Source organism: Enhydra lutris, unplaced genomic scaffold (assembly GCF_002288905.1).
Source record: "Enhydra lutris kenyoni isolate GAN:26980312 unplaced genomic scaffold, ASM228890v2 scaffoldscaffold34, whole genome shotgun sequence".
NCBI classification, from domain to species: domain Eukaryota; kingdom Metazoa; phylum Chordata; class Mammalia; order Carnivora; family Mustelidae; genus Enhydra; species Enhydra lutris.
In genome coordinates this window covers 7250305-7258238 of record NW_019154118.1, presented here as the reverse complement: position 1 = coordinate 7258238, position 7934 = coordinate 7250305, and the positions used below count along the sequence as shown (strand labels likewise).

At 37.6% G+C, this 7934-nt stretch overlaps 1 pseudogene; it reads left to right on the top strand.

The window, feature by feature from the left end:
• Positions 1-2184: 2184 nt before the first annotated feature.
• LOC111153953 lies at positions 2185-3247 on the top strand (annotated as a pseudogene).
• Positions 3248-7934: the final 4687 nt, after the last annotated feature.

The following is a 7934-nucleotide window of genomic DNA, read 5'->3' as shown; positions in this document are numbered from 1 at the left end:
TATATATATATATATATATATATATATATATATATATATATATATATATATAAATAATTTATTTATTTGACAGACAGAGATCACAAGTAGGCAGAAAGGCAGGCAGAGAGAGAGAGAGGAAGAGAAGAAGGCTCCCTCCTGAGCAGGGAGCCCGATGTGGGCCTCGATCCCAGGACCCTGGGATCATGACCTGAGCCAAAGGCAGAGGCTTTAACCCACTGAGCCACCCAGGCGCCCCTAAAATATATTTTAAAATAGCAAGAAGAAAAACTCAACAGAAAAAGAAACAATGTAAATATAATCAGTAATCATAACATTTTTATTTTTATTTTTTTAAAGATTTTATTTATTTATTTGTCAGAGAAAGAGAGAGCACAAGCAGGAAGAGCAGCAGGCTGAGGAAGAAGCAGGCCCCCGCTGAGCAAGGAGCCCCATGTGGGACTCAATTCCAGGACTCTGGGATCATGACCTGAGCTGAAGGCAGACGCTTAATGGACTAAGACACCCAAGTGTTCCCATAACATAAATTATATGGCCGTTTTGAGGTCAAACATAACAATCCTATGATACAGGTAAAAGGTTTTAATTCACTTACTCCTATGGACTGAACGTTTATGCACCTCAAGAAAACCTCATTGATATCTAATTTCCAACATGATGGTATTTGGATACAGGGACATCAGGAGGTGACTAAGTCATGAGGGTAGAGCCCTCATTAATGGGATTTGTGTCCTCATGAGAGTCTCTGGAGAGCTCCCTCTGTAAGGAGACAGGTATTTATGAACTAGGAAAAGGTCCTTACCAGACATTCTTTCTTCCAGGACCTTGATCTCAGACTTCAGCCTCTACAACTGTGAGAAATAAATTTATGTTGCTTATAAGCCACCTAGTCTATGGTATTCCATTATAATAGTTTGAACAAAGTTACCTACTTAAATAAAGTAGATTTTCAAATTGGCTAATGACACAAAACCCAATTATTTTGTATACAGGAAATATACCCAAAATGTAAATGTCTGGAACGCTAAAAAGAAATATGTGGCAAATCTGTACTAGGCAAAGGAAAACAAAATGAATACAGAAATGACCATCTTGATATCAGATAAAATTGAATTCAGGCAAAAGTATTAAAGAAAACTTTATTGTTGTAATGTTGAAAGTTACAGCTCACAATAAATATTTGACAGTTATAATTATGTCTGCACCAAAAAATATAAAATAATCTATATAAAACACAAAATAAAGAAATTGCAAGGAGAAACTGATTAAAAAATAATAGGATAGATAGATCATATATAGATATATATCTATAGATAGATCATATATAAATATGAACATATTTATGTTTTAAACATATATAAATATATTTATATACATAAATAAATCACTCTGATGGGAGAGAATATGCCTTCTTTCCAAATATATACAGATCATTCATAAGAAAATTGATCATATATAGGATCATGAACAAAACCACCATAAGTTTGGTAGATTAGAGATATTAGGAAAATATTTTTATTAGAATGCAAGCCAAACACAAAATCCATTCATTAAAAAATTTTGAAATAAAAATGATATCCACTTTGAAAACAACGAATAAAATTAATTTTTTTTAATCAAACTTTTTTTCTTTTTTAAAGATTTTACTTATTTATGTGACACAGAGAGAGACAATGAGATCAGGAACACAAGTGGGGGTGGGGGTGGGAGAGGGAGAAGCAGGCTTCCCGTTGAGCAGAGAGCCTGATGCGGGGCTTGATCCCAGAGTCCTGGGATCATGACCTGAGCCAAAGGCAGACGCTTAACAACTGAGCCACCCAGGCACCTTATCAAACTTTTGAGTGAAAGAAGAGCTGCTGAGCAAAGTAAGCAAATTTAAGAAAAAACAGTGATCATGAAAATACTACATAACAGAATATATGGGATACCCAGGGCAACCCTTAAGAAAATAAATACAAGAAGAAAGAAGGGAATTAAAATGGTACACAAGTTGTATCTAATAAGAACAAAAAGGCAGTGATGAGGAAATAAGACATTTTCCTTCATCCTCCAGCTGTGGAAGCTGCAGCCGACCCTGAGCCCCTGAGCTCCTGAGCGAGTTGAGGGGACTCAGCAGCAAGCAGAGTGGCAGCTGCCCCTCTCAGGAGACCACTGGGTCATCTCTTCCCCTGGCCTTACCTTCCCATGGCCACCTATGGACAGAGCCATGCGTGGCCAATATGTATCTGCCATATGCTGACCTTGGAAAGACACCAGAAATGTTTCCAGCAGAAGATTTGGTTTTGGGTTGGTGAAACTGGGTGTGAAAACAAAGTCATGCAGTGGTGTGTGATTCTCAATATCTGGTTCATCTCATACAGACACCGGTAAAGTTCGTGGAACAGCAGGGACCAAATATAAATGGTATGGGTCTTGTCGGACTTTCACAGAAAAATGGAACACAGATAACTCTCTGGGAACGTAAATTGCAATTGAAGACCAGGTATATCAAGGTTTTTTTTTATTTTTAATGATTTTATTTATTTATTTGACAGAGAGAGATCACAAGTAGGCAGAGAGGCAGGCAGAGAGAGAGGAAGAAGCAGGCTCCCCACTGAGCAGAGAGCCCAATGCGGGGCTCGATCCCAGGACCCTGAGATCATGACCTGAGCTGAAGGCAGCGGCTTAACCTGCTGAGCCACCCAGGCGCCCCAAGGTATATCAAGGTTTAAAGTTCATATTTAATATCCTTTTCACCCAACACAGGCAAGTGGTAAAATCAAGTCTTATAAGAGGGAGTTGATAAACCTTGGTTGTGATGTTGACCTTGATTTTGTTTGGTTAGCTATCATTGGTTATGAGGGCTGGCTTGCTGGGGACCAGAAGACCTTTTGACAGTGCCAAGTCAAAACTGACAAGAAATAACTCTGCATTGGGTTTCAGGACAGGGGACTTCCAGCTACACGCTAATGTCAACGATGGGACAGAATTTGGAGGATCGATTTATTAGAATGTATGTGAAGATACTGACACTTCAGGAAACCTTGCTTGGACATCAGGTGCCAACTGCACTCACTTCCACGTTACAGCCAAATATCAGCAGGATCCCTCTGCTTCCACTTCTGAAAAAGTCAACAACTCTAGTTTGATTAGTGTGGGCTCAGACTCTGAGGCCTGGGTCAAGTGTACACTGTCTGCTCTGGTAGCTGGGAAGAGTATTCATGCTGGAGGCCCCAAAGTTGGGCTTGTTCTGTGGCTAGAGGCCTAATCCAGCTGAAAGAAACCTCTGGGAACGGATATCAGAAGGTTTCACCTTTGTGTATTTCCAGTGTGACCAAGATGATCAAAACAAAGTCTGACCTAAATAAGAGCTGTGCTTTGAATATTTGTTTATTTATTTATTTATTTATTTATTTATTTATTTATTTATCTGACAGATAGAGATCACAAGTAGGCAGAGAGACAGACATAGAGAGAGGAGGAAAAAGGTTCCTCTCCGAACAGAGAGCCCGATGCGGGGCTCGATCCCAGGACCCTGAGATCATGCTCTGAGCTGAAGGCAGATGCTTTAACCCACTGAGCCGCCCAGGTGCCCCTAAATATTTAGACAGAGACTCATTAGCTGGGTTGTAGGTGAATTGGGATCTGAGCTAGATACCAACACGGCAGTCATGCAATCCCTTATATGTTACTTAAATGTATTTAGCTGTTAAATATGCTTCCCCCAATAATGAAAGAGACCTTTATGAATGCTGTGCAATTGTGTGCATGTTTTTTTAATGTCCCTATTAGCGTTGCAGCAAGATATAAAATATTCAAAAGTTAATTGGTTTCACATACACAAATAATAAGTAGTTAGACAATATAATGGAAGAGAAATTCCCATTTACAATGACGAAGATATAAAGATGAGATACTTAGGACTAATCGGTAAGACAAAATCTATCAAAACATATATGCAGAAGACTCTTAAATGATCCTGAACAACACAAAAGTAGACTTGGGCAAATGGACACACATCTCTTGTTGGTTAGCATGACTTGGCATCATCAAGATGTCATTTCTTTCTAGGTAAATGTATGGACAATATGAAAAGAGCTTTTGTGGAGCTAGTCAAATGAATACTAAAGTCTCTATGAAAGAAATATAAATATGGAGAAAGAAAACCTAAGGAAACACGAGAAAAGAAGAGCTGTAAGAAGTAACCCCAAGAGAGGAACAGAATATATTATAAACTCACTATAATTAAAACACGTATACCTGGCACATGGCTAGATTTGTCTATATCTCACCAACCCATAAATGTGTATAACTTTTGAACTAAAAATTCCACTTCTAAGGTGTTACCCCAAAATATGCATTTAACCATACAAAATATGCATACATATCCAATATTATCCATTGTGGTGTTATTTATAACTGCAAAATAATTGGAAACTACTGATGTGCTCAAACATAGGAAATTGATTGAATTAACTTTGACTTACATACATGGTGGTGTATCATGCAGCTTTAGAAAAGAATGAGAAAGATCTCCATGAAGTGCTGGAAAGTTATACTGAGGATATATGTTAAGAAAAAAAAAAAAAAACAAAAAAACAAAGTACTTATTTTTGCAAAAAGGAACAGAGAAAACCAGAAAGCAGTAAAATTAGTAAACAGAGTAAGAGGTGGCAGAGAGGCAGGGGGGAGTAGGAGGGAGACATACAGAGTGGAAGAAAGAAGAGAGCATGACATTTTTCTGAATATAATTTTTGAACAGTTTTGACTTTTAGAAGCACACTAATGTTATCTACATAGTCAAACAAATTAAAACAAGATGGGAGTTTAAAAAAAGAAAAATCTAAATTTAAATGCCAATATACAAATAAAACTTACTAAGTTTCACATAAATAACAACCACACTGAAAGGTGGGGGTTGGGGGGTAATGCTAGACCAAATAATTTTTTAACATGAAACTTTGACTACATATTCTTAGTGTGTGGGGGAGAAGGAAGGCACACAAACAGATCTTGAATTCTTTTTGATACATTAGGGGTCTTTTTTTTTTTTTTTTAGTGGTATGGATATAGCAATTCTAGAAATGTGTTGAACAAATCACAGAGTTGAACAAATACATAATTGTGTTAATATTGTTGGGATCCAGAGTTTTTACTGTGGGAGGAAGATAAAAATGTGCAGTGGGGAAGGGTTAAAGATTGTGAGGTTGAATTAGCACTGGGGACTGTGATGTGGTAAGAACCCTGAGCCTCATATTTTGAGAAATTTTGCCTTGTTGAGAATATGTTTTAGCATAAACATATGATATTTTTAATATTCTTATGTTTATATAACTTAATATACTTAAGTGATAAACTTGAAATATATTTGTTTAAACTCAGTCTGCCAATACTCCAGCTCTCCCTTACTCCTCAGCCAGAGTGACAAACACTTGTCATAATAGTTACTCTGGGTCTGTCCCAGGCAGACTGGGACACGTGTTCATCCTACACACACACACACACACTTCTCAGGCTACCCTGATCACTTGTGATTTTTACTCTTCCTTTACCAGATTTCATCTTATAAGTCCTTGGAGAGTAGGGAAATAGTTCAGTCACCTGCCCTTGAAAAGTGGACCTTTTCATTCAGGACCAGCAATCAGAGGAGGCTTACCTTACCTCGGAACACGGATCTTTGGACTGGTTAAAATCGAATGCCCATCACGAACTGATCAGAGAATCCATTTGCTCATTTGTAAAATATGGGGCATAATAGCTTGCTAGTTGCTGTAGAATTAAATAAGATAATCTATTATGAAGTACCTAGAGTGGCTCACTGCATCCAATAAGTAGTAGTAGTATTTTATCGTTACTTTTGTTGTTACTGTTTTTCTTTAGCGTCGTCCTCCAATGTTTAGCTTGAAAATATAATCTAATTTTCATGAATAACCCATTACAGATCAGTCATGTATGAATTTATTTAAACTTCTTTAGGAACTATAATTCCTGTTTCACTTTTTAAAGTAATGAGTTCCATAAACTTTATTTCCTGCTGTGTAACATTGCATTTTGTTTAAATGTTTTAACTTAGCTCTTCCAAGCATCAGTGGATTCCTCACAGCTCTAAAAACCCAGTATTTAGTATATAAATTTGTTTTGATCTAATTCACACTCTTGGAAGTTTTATAGGTGCCAATCATATAGCCTTTAATATTCATCATTATTCTGGGATGCCTGGGTGGCTCAGTTGGTTAAGCAGCTGCCTTCGGCTCAGGTCATGATCCCAGCGTCCTGGGATCGAGTCCCATATCGGGCTCCTTGCTTGGCGGGGAGCCTGCTTCTCCCTCTGCCTCTGCCTGCCATTCTGTCTGCCTGTGCTTGCTCTCTCTCCCTCTCTCTTAAAAAAAAAAAAAAAAAAAAAAAATTCATCATTATTCTGGGCCCAATGATTTTATTTATATCAAGTGGAATCCAGAACTCTGAAACCTAGCCTTAGCTTCATGAGTGAGATGGACATGGAAGGTCATTCCAGGAAAGAACCTATTCTGTGACCTTCCCGTAAATGGTCTCCATTACCCTACCTCTCAGAATGGGGTTCTCAGGGTCTGGATGCTGTAGGTCACCAACTCAGATATATGACTGTAGAGAAGTTATCCCTAGCATGAATTCATCAGATGCTATTACTCTACTATCAGATCCAATGGATCCTCTCTCTCAAATTGAAGGGCGATTTCCTAGAACATTTTTTTTTTTTATGTTTACCTTTTTGTTTTAGTCTTGGCATGGTTTGAGATAGATCATTGTTCCAAAGAGTAGAACAGCAGACTCCATAATAGGCATTATCTGCGTGCATTTTAGGGATTAGGATAGTTCTGTCTCTTGACAAGAGACACAAAAGAAACATGCGGTTTATAGATTTGTATCTTTGTAGACAGAAGAACTGTAGATGAACTACACAAAGTGTATGAAAACTAGAAAACAAGACAATGCAGGCTATTTGATGCTGTGCAAATCAGAAAAAAAATTAGCGTATAGAAGAAACTGGTGTATTTCACCAGTATGCTCAAAATCCCTGGCAAGGGAAGGCATCAGAGGAGAGCATATGTATAATATATATTATTTTATCAAATATGTATGAACATATTATTTTATAAATTTTTAAGTACATCATTTAAAAATCAAATAGCTATCAAAGCTTTATAATTTAAAAAGCATTTCCCTGTCCCACCCGTCCTCAGTACCAATTTCTGGTGCAAATCATGTTCAACTCTTAGATTTTTTTTTTTCTAATGTTAGCTGAAATATTTCAAAACAACAATTAAATACACCTAATTTCTTTTTTTTTTTTTTTAAGATTTTGTTTATTTATTAGAGAGAGAGTTTGAGTGGTGGGGGGTGGAGCAGAGGGAGATGGAGAGGCTGACTCCCCAGAAGCTGAGTCCCCAGGGCTCCTTCAGGATCCTGGAATCATTCATGACCTGAGCCAGAGACTGGTGCTCAACCAACTCAGCCACCCAGGTACCCCTAAATACTCCTAATTTCTGTTTCAGTCTTGGATAGGGTTTATTGCCTTTCCTTTGTAAAATGGGGATTTTGCTTTCTTAAGATTCTCTAAACACACAAATTCTCACACAGCCGCATATTCTCTTACTCATGCACACTCATATCACACTCTTATTTCATCCTCTCAATATAGTTATGCCATAATTTTTATTGAAAAACACAGTTATTTAAGTATTTATTGCTGAACCAAGCAATGTTTAATTTAATTTCCCTTTAGTCAGTTTGGGCTTACATATTATTTTCTGCTCATTTTCTTTTCCTTGGGGTTGACAATCAAATCAATCCCTGGCTCCTCTCTTCTGCTCTCTCCCTCCACTCTTTTGCTTCTCACTCCTGCTCTCCACCTTCCTTTCCTTCTCTTCTCCCTCCCAACTTCTCCTGCTCCCCCCTTTCCATTTTCCAGGAATTTA